This window comes from Schistocerca serialis, chromosome 1, assembly GCF_023864345.2.
Source record: "Schistocerca serialis cubense isolate TAMUIC-IGC-003099 chromosome 1, iqSchSeri2.2, whole genome shotgun sequence".
NCBI classification, from domain to species: domain Eukaryota; kingdom Metazoa; phylum Arthropoda; class Insecta; order Orthoptera; family Acrididae; genus Schistocerca; species Schistocerca serialis.
Genome location: NC_064638.1, coordinates 1,056,118,138 through 1,056,137,279, shown reverse-complemented (window position 1 = coordinate 1,056,137,279; position 19,142 = coordinate 1,056,118,138). Strand labels below are relative to the sequence as shown.

General features: G+C 39.8%; 1 protein-coding gene and 1 long non-coding RNA gene across 4 annotated transcripts in view; one reads left to right on the top strand and one right to left on the bottom strand.

Moving 5' to 3' along the window:
• LOC126415459 (uncharacterized) overlaps positions 1–7,750 on the bottom strand; it is a 148,279-nt gene extending 140,529 nt beyond the window's left edge. Inside the window, exons 1-2 of one of the 2 annotated variants that reach the window (XR_007575390.1) lie at positions 7,580–7,750; positions 7,388–7,481 (exon numbers count right to left, since the gene is read on the bottom strand). This is a non-coding gene — a long non-coding RNA (uncharacterized LOC126415459). The remainder of the gene's footprint in view (positions 1–7,387; positions 7,482–7,579) is intronic. The other variant, XR_007575389.1, reaches the window with a different exon arrangement.
• Positions 1–19,142, top strand: part of LOC126415423 (S-adenosylmethionine synthase) — a 274,910-nt gene that overhangs the window by 235,592 nt on the left and 20,176 nt on the right. Inside the window, exon 1 of one of the 2 annotated variants that reach the window (XM_050083432.1) lies at positions 7,864–8,002. The exons of the other annotated variant lie outside the window; for it this stretch is intronic. The gene's annotated coding sequence lies outside the window, so the exon portion shown is untranslated. Of the gene's footprint in view, positions 1–7,863; positions 8,003–19,142 lie in introns of those variants that run through there. 2 annotated transcript variants of the gene reach the window in all.

Sequence of the window (19,142 nt, the reverse complement as noted above, 5' to 3'; positions counted from 1 at the left end):
CAACGCACTGATGTGTGTGGCACCGCTTCCCCAATACGTCACGTCAGTAAATTATCCTTCAAAACACGTGTATTTGAAATTACATTCATTTATGTTCACGCCGCCTTTGGATGTTTACATTTATTTACACTTTTCTTGCGAAATTCGTTAAAAACAATATTCATAACATGTAAATACGTGTAAACATGTGAAAATGGGATACCAGGCATCTTGAATGTCATCACACAAAAATTAACGCGGGAACTGACAACAGATAACTACAGTCGAGACCATGTAAGACACTCCCTGACAGCTTGCAAGCCGGCCGCTGTGGCCGAGCGGTACTAGGCGCTTCAGTCCGGAATCGCGCTGCTGCTACGGTGCAGGTTCGAATCCTGCCTCGGGCATGGATGTGTGTGATGTCCTTAGGTTAGCTAGGTCTACTTAGTTCTAAGTCTAGGGGACTGATGATCTCAGATGTTAAGTCCCATAGTGCTTAGAGCCATTTGAACCATTTGACAGCTTGCAGCACTGTTGCCAGCTTTCAACTGAGAAATGCAAACGGCTGCAGGTGAAAACAATACCTGTCTGCAGAGCTATGGCAACACAGGCGCTGCCTTAGAGACGTTTATAAAATCTTGTTCATGTCGGATTGAGGTAAGCGAGCGAAGATTTCATGCCACGACTACTGCAACAGTGGGAGACCTATTTGCCTACTCAGCTATAGTTTTTCATCAAGTTACATAGTCCCTGCTGCCGGTGTTCATATCTGCATGCTTCACTAGTAGTTTCTCGTGCCATTGACGCCTACTATCAACGTTTGCGATCTACCAATGAGTGGCACAGACATCGGCAGCACGTAGAAAATAACGTATGTGTGTTTCCAGCACCGATGCGGAGGCAAAAATACGTCTCCCACACCCCCTCAAGGTAGTGAACTGTTTCTCCCACTCACATGAGCACATGGACCATATCTAATAACTAACACTTTTCCAGTGTTACTCTTTGTTGTTCAAATCTGGCAGCGGCGAATTGGCGTTGCTCATGCACGAAGGAAGCAAGACTTCCACTGGTCTACGTCATGGATTACATCATGGTCAGATATAGATACCAAAATCCGAATTTGAATTGTAAGGCGTACCCAGGAGCAGATAGTGACTCGGATCACAATTAAGTAATGATGAAGAGGGGACTGAAGTTTAAGAAAATAGTGAGGAAGAATCACTGTGGGAGGAAGTGAGATACTGAAATACCGAGGACTGATGAGAAGCATTTGAAGTTTGCTAAGGATGTGCATACTGCGATAAAAAATACCAGAGGAGGAGGTTCTGTTGAAGAGAAGTGAACATCTTTAAAAAAGGAATCACAGACGTTGGACTGCTAAACATAGGTAAAAGGAAAGTAAATGTGAAGAAACCTTGGGTAAAAGAAGAAATACTTCAGTTGATCGATGAAAGAAAAAAACAAAAAAATGTTCAGGGTAAGACAAGACTACAGCTATATAAATTGCCTAGGAATGAAATAAATAGAAGTGCACAGCAGCCAAGGCGAAATGGCTGCAGGAAAAGTGTGAAGAGATAGAAAAGAATTGTCGTTGGGAGGACTGACTCAGCATATAGAAATGTCACGAAAACCTTCGATGAAAATAAAAGTGAGGATGCTAACACTGAGAATGCAAACGCAGAGGAGAGAGTGGGTAGGTGCAAGAGTGCATGGAAGGCCACTATGTGGGTTAGAAGTTGTCCGATGACGTGACAGAAGAAACTGGAGTCGATATGGGAGACACATGGAACCCAGTATGATCCCGCATTAGAGTCAAAATTTAACAGGGCTCTGGAAGACTTGAGAGCAAATAAGGCAGATGGGATACATAACATTCCACCAGAATTTCTAAAATAATTGAAGGAAGTGGCAACCAAAAGACTATTCACATGGTGTGTAGAATCTATGAGACTAGTAATGAAAGCAAATATTTCTGAAAAATATTATTAACACAATACCGAATACAGCAAGGGCATATAAGAGCGAGAACTATCGCACAATTAGCTTAACCTCACATGCATACAAGTTGGTGACAAGGAAAATATACAGAAGAATGGAAAGAAAATTAAGTAACTGTTAGATGACGATCAGTTTGGCTTTAGGAAAGGTAAAGGCACAAGAGATGCAGTTCTGACGTTGTAGCTGATAATGGAAGCAAGACTGAAGAAAAATCAGGACATGTTCATCGGTTAAGTCGACCTAGAAAAAGCGTTAGATAATGTAAAAAGGGAAAGATGTACGACATTTTCAGAACGGTAGCAGTAACTAATGGTGCAAGTGCTACTCTGTGGTGTAGAGGTTAGCGCGGGGGAAAATTCTTGGCGGGCCGCATCAGACCAATCAGAGATTTTCCGCTGTGCAGAATTTCTTCTTTACATATTTCATCGTGGACAAAAGCTTTCTTATACTTTTATGTTGCAGATAATGCAAAACCTGAAAACATCAATTATTCAGAATCTAGCTAACCTATAAGGGATTCATTGGACAATGTATCGTTCCTATAAATAAACAAAGAGTACATTGCTCAATTAGTAACAGTTGCTCATCTGCCAAACGTCTTATTACTACGAACCAGAACTTTCAGATTCCTTTTTCTCAGCTACTCTCTTCGTCCAACTCTCCTCTGCTCCACGAACGTGACACATCAGATATTAATAGCATATTCACAACCGCGCAAATGCAATGGGCAGATGAGATTAAAATATTCCGTGACAAGCTGACAGTAATTAATGAATAATATGTGTGTAGAGCCTCTTTATATCCTGATCTACGAACAGAATGGTCATACCCTTCCCTTTCCCCTCAGAATACGACAGGCAGTAGCCATCGTTCAAGTTAACCGATTCGTGAGACCCAGTTGGACTGAATTAGATCCTGATCGTACTATACTCATTGAGTGTACTCAACACCCATACCGTACGATGGAGGCACCAACGCTCATTTTACGAAGATAATGCAGAAGGTGGTCAAGCTAGTTACACTTTTTTTCTGGATAGCAGTATATCAGGGCACATGGGCATTCAGGTTCGATTCTGGGGCGAGGGACACAGTTTGTTCGTGTGGTAGGGTGTGTTTCAAAGTATGTTTTATCGTCGGCGTGTCTGTAGCGGGAGGGGGGGGGGGAAGAGAGCGACAAGTACACCCCATCCAGACTTCTTGTTGTTGTTAACGTCTCTACCCCCCTCCTCCAAACACACACACACACACACACACACACACACACACACACACACACACACACACACACACACACACACACACACAGTTTTAGCATGCCTCAGATTCTAATAATAATAAAGTTTCTGCATTCTGCTCCTAGATGGGCGAATCGGGCCCGACCGATTGCCGCGTCATCCTCTGTCAATGGCGTCACTGGATGCGGTGTAGAGGCGGATGTTGTCGAGCTTCTTGACATTAGAACCACTACTAATCGGTCGTGTAGCTCCTCAGTAGGCCTCACGAGCTAAGGGCACCCAGTGCTATTCCTTCCAACAAGGAAAAAATTCCCTGTACTGGGAATCGAACCCGCATCCTCTGCATGGCAGTCGCAGCGCAGACCACTCAGCTACAGAGTCGGACAGTAATAACAACAGTGCTTAATACAACTCTTTTTCGTAATTTCCATTTGCAGTTCAGAGAAACATGGCATTCGTCCGAAAATTTGAGAAGTAGTTACACCATGCAGATTTCTTGTTGTTGTGGTCTTCTGTCCGAATACTGGATTAATACAACTCGCCACGTTATTCTATCATGTACAGGCCTCTTCATCTCTGAATAACTACTATAGCCTACATCCACTTGAACCTGCTTGCAGTTGATTTAGGAACTACAAAGGCAATAGACACTCTCAACTTTGACAGTGTCGTAATTAACACAATGTAAAATCGAAGTATGTACTCACCATTGGTGAGTATTTCACTTAGCACTATGATGTGAACACAGGTCCACAGACTGGCCATACAAGTGTGAAATGATGAAAGGAGACCGGGGGGGGGGGGGGCTGTTGCCTTTGTTTCCTCCGGTATTCGGGGAAGTTTGTCTTTCTGTTATTTTCTTCTTAGGGTGGGTGGGGGCATTGCCTTCACTGCCCAACTGCCCGTCGGTTGCGGATTCCACCGTCGACTCACGAATCATGTAGGATTTGTTGTTAGCAACAGCCTTGGTCAGGACCCACACGATCCAATTCCAAATACAAACACACAGGTTGCGAATAGGCACCTTCACCTGTCTGGAACGTTTACTGCATTCGGTCAGGCCTCAAGGTAATCTATCCTTTAAGAAGCAACTGAAAACCATCTTGTGATACACATTGTGTGTAATTTTCTAGAAACCTTCTCATGCTCGAGATCTTCAGTTTTCACACTACTTCATTCTCCGGAAGTTAACTGAAAATTTTAGGTATTGATACATGCGAAAATAAAGCACGTCGGCCTATTCCTTCACGAAACCTTTCCTGTCAACTCCACAGGATAGTCGTCATGCTTCTGAACTTGTCCGTGCAACTCAAATCACTCGTACATATCGTGTGAGCAGTATCGCAATCAGCAAGTCACTCTGTTCAAGAGTTCTGTTGAAACTCTAGTATCATCAACATTCTTGCGTCAGCGAATGCAACATCTTATAGAGTCGTCAAGAACTTTTTAGAATTCGTAGCCTACAAATACATTAAGAGTCATATAGCCTTGCTGAAGCCTTCGTATAACCCCTAGATTATGTTGCAATATGGTTTCAGAAGAAATTCGAGTATTTCTACTTATCTCTACCTTTTGTTCGATAAATACTGTTTTTGTTGCCAGTTTCCGTAATGTGTTACGTCCAGCTATTACCCAAATTTTTAATCGTCAGATCCATCACTTATTTAGGTTTATGTAAGCAAACACCAATAGAAAATTTCAAAAAGCTGCAACGAAGCAACGTACCTTAATAACAGGACTCGTTAAATGTGCCCAACGATAATAAAATAGCACACAAATAACTGAATTCTTATGTTTCATTTTGATACTAGTTCTTATACTGTGTTTCAACATGTACTTCCTTCCAGATAGTCTCGAAGGTTCCAAGTAAAATTCGAGTTGTAAGACACGCTAACACTGTTACAGAGGCAGCATTACCAAGTAGACGGGAAGTAAGAGATTGAAACCGTTGATCATTTTAAGCAAACATCCTGGCATTTCGTCTGTAGTTAGGGAAATCATTATAACCCAAGTCATAAAGACCGGATGAGGGTTTGTACTCCACTCCTGAACAATACAATAAACCAAAACTTTCCAAACTTTTTCTCGTGGCGACAATCATTCCAACACAGGGTTTCACAAGGCTATCACTGATGTTAAAAAAAGAGAATCTGTTGAAGCAATTTATATTTTAAAGCAATATCAGTTTTCACATTTAATTTCTGAGTGCAGTATAGTCGTAGGTTAAACACCTTTCCACAGATACAAAACTTTTCGATACTATTACGAATTCAATGTCTATAGTGAGCCTGACGAGAATTACAAATCTGTTACATTAGCTCGGATATAGGACAAATTCACACGTATTTCCTCAGCTTTCTCAAACTTGCACATTTAACTGTTTTTGTATGTCAAAATAGAAAATACACTCTCACACGAAAATGTTGTACATAACTGCTGAAAAACGATGACTGCTCTTTTACGTAGGTGGGGTAATATTGCTCAATAGAAATCCAGTAGTTGCATAGATCTGATTCTTGGTACTTACGTTTTATAGTGCAGTTGTTCTTCAGATCTCCTAGTTCCTCCTATCTGACACGTGATCTATGTTTACAATGAGTGAAGGGTGTTCTGTATATTTTTATCCGAACATTTTCATTTGTTTTACATATTGAATTTACACCTTACGCTACACTACGGGTGTACGGGCACCCAGTTTGGAAAGATCTCAAGTAAACTGTTAATTTTATATTTGCTTATTACATTCATTTCAGCGCAGATCACACGTTCCAAGGAACAACAGCTTCGAAAATAAGGAACACGAAGGGAAGTAGGACAGAGTAGCGTTTTTCTTTCTTATATTATAATCACAAACCTGTTTTCTTTACCAAAAGACACACAGTTTTTCATCAGCCAATAATAAAAATTTTTTCGCCTCTGCAAATAGACTATAGTTACATAGATGAACCATATGAAAATAAAACATGAAATCTGTAAAATCACTACGCAGTTCAACCAAAATATTTCAGTAACACGTCTTAGCTTTCAGTTTAAGAACTGATACTAGTGAATTAATCCATCGGAAACAAGGTCAAGTATGTTTAAATTAACTTCAGCCGATGGTGTCTTATTAGGGGCAAATGTTATCGCTACAATGTGATTTAATGAGGAGTATTTGCGACACTCATGTCGCAAGGTTATTTTTCCCATTAAATTCTATAAGACAAGCGATAATTTTGCTCCCTTTACAGAAAAGGGTAACTATTGAGCTGGTTGTACTAAATTTCTAGGCCACTATCCAAAAAAATTATGATATAGATTTATAGAAAGTATAACACCTAGAGACATACTCATCAGAGACAAGTGATGTACACGTGAAGAAGACACGTACTAGCGATGCTAGCCATCTGGATAGTCACTTTCAACTTGTTATCTTCATCGTGTGTCCTGGATATACTGCTTTCTCGATATTTATTGGCTCAGCTTCATCTCCCAACAATCGTTAAAAACAAAATTTATCGCGCGGTAAGTACCATTATTTACAGAACTAACTCGGTGTAAATACCTGCTTAATACTACTGCGTCTGATGGATTCAGTTGTCACAATTAACAACCACCACATCCGTAGCCCATCGTAAATATCTTATTTTGGGTAACAGTGTTTGGGCTTAACGTTTCCAATTGGCCCATCTCCACTATAAAGAATTATGGATAATTTCCAAAACATAACGAAATCTTCTGTCTAGCAAGGGAAATGAGCTTAGGATATTAGCGCTTTAACAGTGAATACCTAAAGGAATTGCGTGAAGATGTATAATGTAACGAAATTTTGGTTCCCTTTTGCATTTTTCATGGTTTGAGTACGAAATATGTACGTAACATGGACCAGAGGATATTCGTGGGAGCGTTTTTAGTAGCTAATAGGCCGGTAAGTTTTCTGAATACACTTGCAGTTTTAGTTTTTATAACGAAAAGTGCCTTAAATATGGCATGTGAAGTCTTTATTTCACACTGATATTCGTTGGCTTCACCAACTCACAACGAGATGGTCATCTTCGAATCTGAGCTAGACTTCCGGCTACGCTCGGTTTGTCAACACAAGCAGTGTTTCAGGAGACGATCACACACCAGCTAAATTTTAAGTAGATTTTTTCATAAGTCCGTAAAAACGGTTTGAAATAATTTTCGTTTACCTGAAATAAAATTCGAAAATAAGGACGAAATGATGCCATCTGCGGCGCATACGAACTCCTCGATGCGTTTGGTGCTGGACAAATATTCACCGGACTACCAAAATCAAAAGAAAGAAAAACATAAATAAAATAAACGAATGAGATCCACACTTAGAAAACAGTGCGAATAATTCTCTCATTTGTTGTGCTAACCACTGAGTGCTCCAATCCGGTTACTGCAATTTTTCCCCGTAACACGTTTTCGAAACACTTCACCAGATGGTGCAGCGACTGGCCCCAGGTGTATCCCCACCACAAGCAGCAGGCCACATTATGGACAAGAGCAAGCACGAGTCACGCTGCACTGTATTGTAACTGGGCGACTGTCATATGTATACACACTTATTTTAGAACAGTGGGAGTGGCTAGAGGTCGAGGGCGGGGAGGAAGTCGCAATTCTCTCAAAGAGATCATAACAGAATGATATAGACTCACGTGCAGTCTTCGTGTGCAGGCGATTGCGCAATAAAGGAGTTGCGTCGCTGTTGCCTCATTTGCGCCAGAGATTATAACGACGACGCGATCCCACTCGGCTCACAGTTCGTCGTTGGACGTCGACTTGGGCACAAGCAATTGGTACGTTGCAAATGTGAGCTTACATCTTTCCAAGTGATACACCGGTACTAGTTTACATAGAGCCGATGATGTGCGGTGAGTTCGGAACGAAGGCTAGGACGAAACTAGCTATACTGTCAGATGGAACACTCGATCTTTGCTTCCAAAAAGACACGGCAGTTAATATTCACTTTCAGTATTCATAAGAAGTTAATTTTCGAATTGATCCGTCGTACCAAATACATTGTACAGTCGTTTAACGGTTCTGTTTTTACAGGGTGCAAACTGTCTTAGATCAGCATGCTTTCCATGTTTGTAGGTAATATTTTAGAAGCGAAAAATGAATTGTAGGGCAACAGTCAGGGTTTTTCCTTAAACGGCCGTCACGTTTGAGAGTTATATAAATAAAAGGCTAAGGAATGGATTTGTCTTTTGAAACTGCAATTAGTGACGGTTAATATGTCGCAAGTACACATTTCGGATGAAGAGGTTGATCAAAAAGCTCACGCTGAAAACAATAAGCAAGTTCTTGGACATATAGTTTTGAATGCCATAAAGTTGGAGGAAAACTGTCTACCTCTCAAGATGAAAATGCACTAGCTTCATTAAGATTTTCGTACTCGTTTAAGCTGTATTTCCACTTAACGCTTAGTATTCCTCGATTTTCTTCAGGGGCTACTTTTACTTTTCATAACTGTGTATCGATGCATGTAAGCCTCTAGCAATGTCGTCACAGTATTGCTATATAAGAATTAAAACGTGAAAATGAGTAAATACATCAAAGTGTAGGAGAAGACAGCGAAGTCAGGTACAAAAACCGTGTTCAGTTAACGTTATTTCTGTTGAGGATGTTAATTTCATCATCTTCAACCCTCAGTCCCTGCTGATTAACTTCGATGTATAACAGCGCCCAAAATGTCAATGAGTCATAAAACTTGGGCGAAATTTTCGATTGGTTAGTATGTGTATAGGGCCAAGATGTGTCCACACCACAATGCCTCTTTCCTCCTCGTGCGACCGAGGTAGGTGGCGTAGTGGTCAGGACACTGGCCTCGCATTCGGAAGGATGACGGTTCAATCCCGCGTCCAGCCATCCTGATTTAGGTTTTCCGTGATTTCCCTAAATCGCTTCATGCAAATGTCGGGATGGTTCCTTTGAAAGAGTCCCGAATCCGACTCGCAGTTTGGTCTCCTCCCCAAAATCAACCCAACCCCCTCCTCCTCGTACGCAATCATGACTACAAGAAAATAAAAAGGCACGCACAAAATTTGTGGAAACAACTAATTGATCGTTCTCGTGTCCACACGTTGCGTTATTGCGCAAGCAGTCAGCTTTGGTTGAGCTTCTGTGCTCGGGTGCTTGTGCTGGAAGAAACAAAAAACCGGACTTTACCTAAAGTATCGGGGTACGAGAAATACGAAGTGTCGACCAGTTTGTTTGCAAATTTCAGGTCAAAACGAGATTTTACATGTTCTGCGTGCGTGGGCAACTGCAGTGATAAGACTGACACAAACATTTCGCTAGGTAGTAACCAGCGACTTATAGACCATTGTGAACTATTTATTTCGCTTTTCAGTGCTTGTTCCTGAAACTGAGAAATACTTTAGGGCTGTTATTAACTTTTAATGTGTCATTTCTGTTTTTATAAAAAGTTATTTACGCAACTTGAATCATGGACGATAATATGTAGATTAACATCCTCGGACTCGACAAATTTGGAAATTTCATAGACGCCAAAATCCCCTATCATTAGTGTCCATTTCTCGTTCTAGTAGTTCATTGAGGAGCTACACATACATTGTCAGGGTCCTCAGTTTTTGGGCTATTAAGCCGTCATAGCATGGTACCCACATAATTTTCATAAGACATTACTGTTTTCAGAAAATATACAGGTTTTCCCCTATCTTGGCGTTGGTAAAAATGTTAAATTTTCGTTATTCAGCATAGTTTTAATGTAAGGTATCTCAATTCACTTAATTTGAATTTTGGGTAAAATTTGACTTCGGGCGGAGACTGCGTAGTGTGCTAGTATTGGCAACGCGAAATCTGTACGAGCACACTAAATGGATCTTTCTTTATAGCATTCATTACGTATCCTGTTTCAGACCTCACGCCATCCTGCGTGAGTTTAAGCGCGTGCCTTTCGGTTACCCGTCACTGTGGACTGGCTGTCTTGTCAGACCACAACATAAACGAATCTTGTTAATATTGCAGTACTTGCTGTCTAAATATAGCTCATGGAGTAAGGGATTTGCAGAATGATAAATAGGTTGCTCCCATAGTTGAAAAGGTACAGTTTCTATGCGCTAAAGTTTTAAGGTTTTCGACAGTTTAAAACAAACCGTACGAAGGAGGTGCGTTTCGGAGACCTTCCACTGCGTCCACCCACCTCACCGCCGTCCCACACCGAACTCAGGGTTATTGTGCGGATCGGCCCCCCGCGTGAGGGGGTGGACGTCTCATACCAGATGAGTGTAACCCCAATGTTTGCGTGGTTGAGTAATTATGGTGTACGGGTACGTGGAGAGTGTTTGTGCAGCAATCGGTGACATGGTGTAATTGAGGCGGAATATGGGGAACCAGATTTTGCCGAGACAGATGGAAAACCGCCTTAAAAACCATTCACAGAATGGCCTGGACACCGGACCTTGACCCTAGTCCGCTCGGGAAGCAGCGCGTAAGACCGCGCGGCTAGCCGAGCGAGCTTAAATTTGCATGATTTCCTAATGTACGTGCTTAAAATTTCTGTTCTGTTTTAGCAGTATATATTTCTGCAACACAAATTTGCCATTCTTTAAATTATAAGCCTTTCCCATATATTTACCGATTTTTTTAAAAAATTGTTCATCTAGGTGCGCCTCACAACCGGCGAATACAATGCAAGGTCGCAGAATCCATCGCCAGGTTGCGCGATCTGTATTAACAGATACAATGTGTATACTGTATAGACATGGCGCTGGATTACCGGTTGCTTGTATTACCAAGCGCTCAGATGAATTGCATGTGAATCAGCCATGTGTGGCAATGCTGCTGCCTGCTGAGTCTCGTTTATATAGTAATTAACGTAGTTTTGTTTCGCCATGCCCACTTAGCGTACGCACTTTAAAGTTCGAATTTATAGTTGAGAAGCACCAACCACTCTGAAAAGTGAAGTTCAAGCAAGAGTTCCCACTTTACGAAAAATGAATACAAATATAAGAGCACTCACTCTCACGGATTTTGCATTGTTCAGAATTTTGAAGCTTGGGATAGGAGTAGAAATTTATGGAGAATTCATAGCATCAATCATGATATACATGTAAATATCTTATTTTGAGTTATTCATGTAAACTAGTGTACCATTGAAGTTTCTACGTGCTAAATAGAACAAGATATTAAATGGACATTTATGGCACAGGAGCTGATGTATTTGCAAAAAAGACTGGAGGGATTTACACAGCACACTTGGTGTCAATGAAAAGTGAAATGTAGCCTATTCTGTAAGCTGAATTATGAAGCTGTGGGGTTTGTTTAGTACTTATCCCTGTGCTGCTTAGTACTTACCCCTGTGCTGCTGGGGGAAAGATAGGTGGGAATGACCATTTGCTGCCATCCCCACCCCCACCCTTCTCTCCCTGGATCTGCTTATGTTCACAGCAATCTGCCCTTAGCATTTTCTTCCCCTGCGCCAAGCACCTTTTCTCTCCATCTTATTTTCAGTCTATTTAAAGGTCTTTGTCCTAAGGGTTTCTGCTCTCACATTTACCTATCTTGAGCCCCCCTATCTCCTATAGATGTGGCCAGCCCACCTGTCTTCTTGTCTTGGCTAGGAAATTTGTGCTGTGCCACTTTCAGTTCAGCATATTTTGGCAATGTGTCTTATATACTGATGTCAGGACAGCTCTGTCTCGATTGAGAATCATCCGCAATCCTCGCCGATACTGATTCCAGTGTTACAATAGTAGGAAACTTCGTAAACTCTCAGGCTTCATTCCTAAATTGGTGGGGACAGGAGGCAGAATTTAATGCATTATAAACCTGCTCTGCATGTGGGGACAGCCTTCGTCCCAACCCATGAGATTACCATGCTGGCTTTTCGTCAAGGTGCTGATTGCTGTGATGTTGAGTGCCCCTCACCTAAAATAACCATCCTTGTCTTGGCTTCTACAACATCTGATCATCATATTCCTACATTCCTCCCCCACCAATAGGTCCAAATATTTTCTGCAGGATTTTAAAAAATCTTCACCTTTCTCTCTTACACTTACTATTCTGTGGATTTCTGCCCCCATATAGTAATAGGTACTAGTCTGATTATAATTTTAGATGTCCTTTTTTGTATGACAGTGTTCAAATAAATTTGTTTTTTTGTATGTTGTGGGACCCACAGATCCATCTGATAACTGCTCTTAGTGTTAATGTTGTGGAGAAATCTGATGTATGGAGACATGTCACCTTGTGTTGTTGAGTAAAGTGAAATACAAATAACGAAAAAAAAATCTGCCCAAGAAAATTTATTGCAACAGATGTACAACCGGTCTTGGAATTCTTATGAAAAAAGTGAGGCGTGGAGTGAGTTGCTATGAAGTATATTGTGCTGGAAATATATTTCATGATACTGAGTCACATTCCCATGTTTGAAACAAGTGAAAGCAAAACAGAACTGAAAAACAAAGAATATCAAGAGGTGAATCTGAGAGAGAGAATGAGAAATTACACATTCACAAGAACATTATTCTTAGACAAAAATTTAGAAATCATAAAATGGACTGAAATGTACTGTGGATTGCATTGTGTAATTGACCAGTGAAGAATAGATTGAACTTCAGATGATTACAGCAAATGAGATATTACACCAGGAAGTGACAAAGCAAAAGCAGTGAGGCTGTTTCAGTAGAGGAGAAGCAGACTACAAGAAAAATCAAATAATTAAAGACTAAAAAAACTGCAGTGTCACTCCCTTACACTTCAAATGCTTTCTGCTAACATCCAGGGTGCAATATAGCTTCAGTGGGTGAGATGACACTGGACAAATGGTTGTCACTAATGGATTTAAACCATCATATAAGTTTTCTGCAGTTTCCACAAATTAACTGAGGAATGTACCTGGATATGTTTTCCAAGATGATGCAACAAATTCATTTCACCTTCTAAGATGGTACACACTTTTAATAATGACCTGAGCAGTAATGAAATGTTCTTTTGTCTTTGTAGAATAATTCCTTTAAGCTAACAAAGCAACACATATGAAATACACATGATCAGTGGACTGACCTGTTTCTAGATTTATTCAACATCTTTCTCCTTACTGATTTGTTCTGTGTAATATTATGCAGTTGTATTTCATTTCATTGCATATCAGTTTCACTTACAAGAACAGTTAATAAATCTCCACAGAAACTAATTCCTACCTGTAATTGTTCTGATCATTGCAGAAACTGAATTTTATGAACAATATCTGTAGTACAGTTCCCACAAAAAGAGAGATAAAGTTAGTGTTTCTTGAAGTGTAAGATTTGGAGACTTGTTCAACATCATAATTACTTGCATATCAGTTCCTAATGAAACTTTTCCACACATAGACTGCCTAATGTAGCTCATACTATGGCTGATACAGTGTTCATTTAATGATTCTAATCCAGCTTCACAAGCAAAACTGCTTGAAACATTCACCAGAATCATTGAGAAGTACTGTACAATATTGTTCTTATGTAAGATGCCTATGATTTTTGTGTGAGAAAAATGACAAACTTGTCACTGCCAATTCAAAATTGTTTAACCCAGTCAACAAGCTCGTGTCCAATCTGTTTTCATTGGATACAGATAGCTATTCTGTGAAAAGCTGCCCTCCAATAAATTATCATGTAACTTTGGACTAAGTATAGGGTTCAAAAGTTGCCACTTAAACTAAAGAAGCTATTATTGAGAGGCAGAGTCCTCAAGGTTTACAAAGTAATCAGAAGTTTTTTAGACAACATTTCCATATGAAGCTCCACTTGTTGATGTACCATGCTGCAGTCAGATCTGTGTCCGAACAGGGAGAGGCCTGTCTGTGACAATGATAACCAAAGAACCATCTACATGGCTAGGTAATCGTGAATTACTGCACTGGCTAGCTGCTTTGCCTTATCTGTAGACCAGCAGCTTGTGTTAGCAGCAAACAATGTATCAAAACTAATATATAGCATTCCAAATTCCCTGCATGCGTAATGGACATTGCTGCCATTAACAACTGTAAACCATCCAAAATAAAATCACCAGTGACGAAGGATATGGATGTAAAAATAAACATGATGTAAAAAATATTCCAACTATATAATGAAATAGTAGAATAAGGGAAAACGAACACTGAGAGAGAAACAGTTGGGCTGCAATAAGTTTGACAGCTGTTTAAAAAAGAAGGGGAGTAGTACTGTTAGTAAAATACTTCAGAGTTGAAATTTCTGAGTTACAGGGGAATGTGAGCATTATTTAAAATGTATGAACTGAGATTTATTTTGATGAACTGCCTTCTCTTGGGGAAAATGCAAGAGCATTATCGCACGGTCACAAGGAGAGACAATGGCTGGCCATTACTTACTTAATGTGAAATTCTAAATGTTGACAGTGGAAACATATAAAAGTAGGAAAAAAGTAACCTAGCTTTGAGACCTGTTAGGAGGAAAAGGTACAGGTTGGAAAGGGTTAGAATAGAGGGGTAGGTCATTCAGACCCCATGTTGTGAACACAAAACTTCTTTTCCTTTCTCACAACAGCTGAGTCTCAACCTGGTGTTTGAGTAACCTTACCCTTCTAATATTTTCTTGCTTGAGGAAGGAACTAACAGTTCCCAAGCCAGGATGATTTTTCCTGCTTTTGTCTATCAATGTAATTGGAATTTCTCCTCTGGAAGTGCTGGCCAGTCAGCCTGTCTACTCCTAAATTTAATTTCCTCAAGTGAATTCATTGTGACTAATTTTAATTGTTCCTGTAAATCACCTTTATAATGTTTCTTTAATTTGTTGACTGGGACACACAGAAATTATTAGAAAGTTACATAGAAGAATGGAAAGAAAAAGGGCGGGGATGCTGGGCATGTATGAACCCTAGCATTGGAAAGGGTAATGTATCAGGAGCTATACTGTCATGAAAGGTAATAGCAAGGAAAGTAATGAAAAAATATTTTCTACTCATGTGGTCACAGGAAATACCTTGTACAATGTTGAATTGGAATGAAAGATTGCCGGCCGAAGTGGCCGTGCGGTTAAAGGCGTTGCAGTCTGGAACCGCAAGACCGCTACGGTCGCAGGTTCGAATCCTGCCTCGGGCATGGATGTTTGTGATGTCCTTAGGTTAGTTAGGTTTAACTAGTTCTAAGTTCTAGGGGACTAATGACCTCAGCAGTTGAGTCCCATAGTGCTCAGAGCCATTTGAACCATTTGAATGAAAGATTATGTAGAGAAAGCAGCAAAGTGAAAGCCCAACAAACTGTTATTTCCAGATAAAATTAATTCACTGAAGTAAGGTAAGCTAAGAACAACTAATAAAGGGCTAGAAAAACTGCTTATAACAGAATTAAGGTTATAAGCAAATACAACAGAAAAGTAATAGATAGTACTGGTACTGGAATAACATAGTAACAGAGAAGTAAAATCCGATGGGTGGATCACAGAATAGTACGAAAGTGAATCTAGGTAGGAACTGTAAACAAAACAGTTACAGAAGTTTAGAATGTTGCTATAGGTGTGAAAATATGGCATTTAGTAAAGTTTCTGCTGCTGCTGCTGCTCAGTAAGTAGGTTTTATCTATCCAATTGCCTTATTTTGCCTAAGATTTATTTAGTTTATTGCCCTCCTAGAGAGCTGCATGAATGGAGAACGTTAGCTCTGACCTGCAACTATTATAGGGAGGATACATGTGTAAGTGGGAATTTAAGGAGATGGGACATGGATAAACTGACTAAACCTGAGGTTGTACAGAGTTACAGGGAGAGCATAAGGGAACAATTGACAGGAATGGGGGAAATAAATACAGTAGAAGAAAAATGGTAGCTTTGAGGGATGAATTAGTGAAGGCAGCAGAGGATCAAGTAGGTAAAAAGACGAGGGCTAGTAGAAATACTTGGGTAACAGAAGAAATATTGAATTTAATTGATGAAAGGAGAAAATATAAAAATGCAGTAAATGAAGCATGCAAAAAGGAATACAAACGTCTCAAAAATGAGATCGACAGGAAGTGCAAAATGGCTAAGCAGGGATGGCTAGAGGACAAATGTAAGGATGTAGAGGCTTATCTCACTAGGGGTACGATAGATACTGCCTACAGGAAAATTAAAGAGACCTTTGGAGATAAGAGAACGACTTGTATGAATATCAAGAGCTCAGATGGAAACCCAGTTCTAAGCAAAGAAGGGAAAGCAGAAAGATGGGAGTATATAGAGGGTCTATACAAGGGTGAGGTACTTAAGGGCAATATTCTGGAAATGGAAGAGGATGTAGATGAAATGGGAGATAGGATACTGCATGAAGAGTTTGACAGAGCACTGAAAGACCCGAGTCAAAACAAGGCCCCGGGAGTAGACAACATTCCATTAGAACTACTGACAGCCTTGGGAGAGCCAGTCCTGACAACTCTACCATCTGGTGAGCAAGATGTATGAGACAGACGAAATACCCTCAGACTTCAAGAAGTATATAATAATTCCAATCCCAACGAAAGCAGGTGTTTCAAATGTGAATATTACCGAACTATCAGTTTAATAAGTCACGGCTGCAAAACACTAATGCAAATTCTTTACAGACGTATGGAAAAACTGGTAGAAGCCAACCTCAAGGAAGATCAATTTGGATTCCGTAGAAATATTTGAACATGTGAGGCAATACTGACCCTACGATTTATCTTAAAAGATAGTTTAAGCAAAGGCAAACCTATGTTTCTAGCATTTCTAGACGTAGGGAAAGCTTTTTACAATGTTGACTGGAATACTCTTTCAAATTCTGAAGGTGGCACGTGTCAAATACAGGGAGCAAAGGGCTATCTACAATTTGTACAGAAACCAGATGGCAGTTAGAAGAGTCAAGGGGCATGAAAGGGAAGCAGTGGCTGGGAAGGAAGAGAGACAGGCTTGTAGCCTCTCCCTGATGTTATTCAATCTGGTTCTTAACAGGCTAGGACTGATCATACATTGATTTCAAACATCTGACATTATGATAAGAACTGTATGGGGAAGTAACAGAGAAAAGATTTGATGTTTTATGTTGGTAATATTCTGTAAAGCTGTGTATCTGCCATAACTGCAAAACTGCTGCTGTGCCAAGCAAAGCATATAATGTACTGTGAATAACCAGAGAACCAATCAATCATGTAGTGCTTGCTAAAGTAATTCTTTCTCATTGCAGTGGGCAACATTTAGTATAAACAGCATCACCCAAAATTTTTTAGAAATATGTAATGAATAAGAAGTTAGCATTCAAGGTGTCTCTTAGGGGCAAGTGTCCTCTTTGTCTGCCCCCTCCTCCAATAATGGCAGAAAAATGCAGGCTCATGTTTGGAACGTAGAAATTAAAAAGATGGTAAATCAATTATTATTATTATTGTGTTTTCCATTCTCACATATTTACCATTCACATATTTTCAAGACAAGAGGTAATCTCCGTCATTTCGGGAATGTAAATAAAGCTTTTGAAAGTATATTTAAAAAAAGTAAGAGTTGAAGGTGTTCTATGCTACCAATGTTATTTAATGGACAACAGCATGAATCATGTACAAGGCGAGGAGGAGAGAACAATAAGCAGTGGAGAAACAGTATTGCAGTACCATCATTCTAAAATGAAGATAGAAAAAATAAAAAAATCACATATTTTTACTTTAATATGATCAGAAAAACAGGGACATTATAAGGAAATACAAAGGATGGTTAATTTTCTCATGTGTGGAAATCAAACTGTTTTATTTGGAAGCTGGACAATTAGAAATATAATGTACACACAATAACACAGTAATCATCCTGCCCACCTCCAACACTGGCAAACATCACCCTTATTGTAGCAACTATCCTACATTACTTTCAAATTCATCCATTAGGTGGATAATTTCATAGCAGAACAAACTTTCACAAGAAAAGTAATCACATACATAATTCAAGGAAACAAAGATGTACTAAACAACAATGCATAGTGCCCTGTATGGGCACCAGTTCTGTGTATAATTGCCTTCACAAAAATGTGAAATTAATAAATATATAAATGTGTCTGATCATCAGTTGTATAGTAGATGATGTAGATATGAATATAAAAAACTTACACTTAACTGAATGGACATCATTTAAGAGTGCAGACAAACATGCTTTTCCACATCTACACTTCATGACCCACTATGAAGTGCAGGGCAGAAACTGTCTCATTGTACCAGTTGTTAGGGGTTTCCCAATTTCATTCACTTGTGGAGTGTGGGAAGAATGATTCTAATGCCTGTGTATGTATTGTAATCTAATTTTGCACTCAGTCTCAATGGGAGTGACGTGTGGAGAGTTACAGAATGTTCCTTGGTTCATTATTTAAAGCTGGTTCTTGAAACTTTGTTTGTAGACTTTCTCTTGATAGTTTCCCTTTATCTTAAGTGTCTGCCAGTTCAGTTCTTTCAGCATCTCTGGAACACTGTTGGAAGTGATTATTCGTGCTTCCCTTTCCTATATACATTGGATACACCCTGCTAGTCCTCTTTGAAACAGGTCCCACACAATTTAGCAATATCCTGGATGGATTACAGGGGCGATTTTTAAGCATTCTCCGATGGACTGATTGCTTTCCTCAAACTTTTCTAACAATAAATCGAAGTCGGTTACCAGCTTTAACCTCAACCGAGCTTATGCGATTGTCCCTTTCCATTTCCGTACTAAGTGTTACATCCTGATTACAGCTGCGACCCGCTGATATATTGTACTCATAGGCCTAGTTTATTTTGAGTTTTGTCAGCAGCACAGCTTTGCATTGCTGAACATTTAAAGTTCAATCTTTGCACACTGTGAAATCTGATCAAGTCTCACTTAGTATTCGTGCAGTTTAGTTTAGACCGTACTTCATTGTGGATAACGGAGTGCATCGTCTACAAAAATCAGAGATAAATATTATACGCTACGCCAAAAATATGAAACATGAACATCAAGTTACGCAACTGACTTCCCCGTGGTACACACGAAGTTT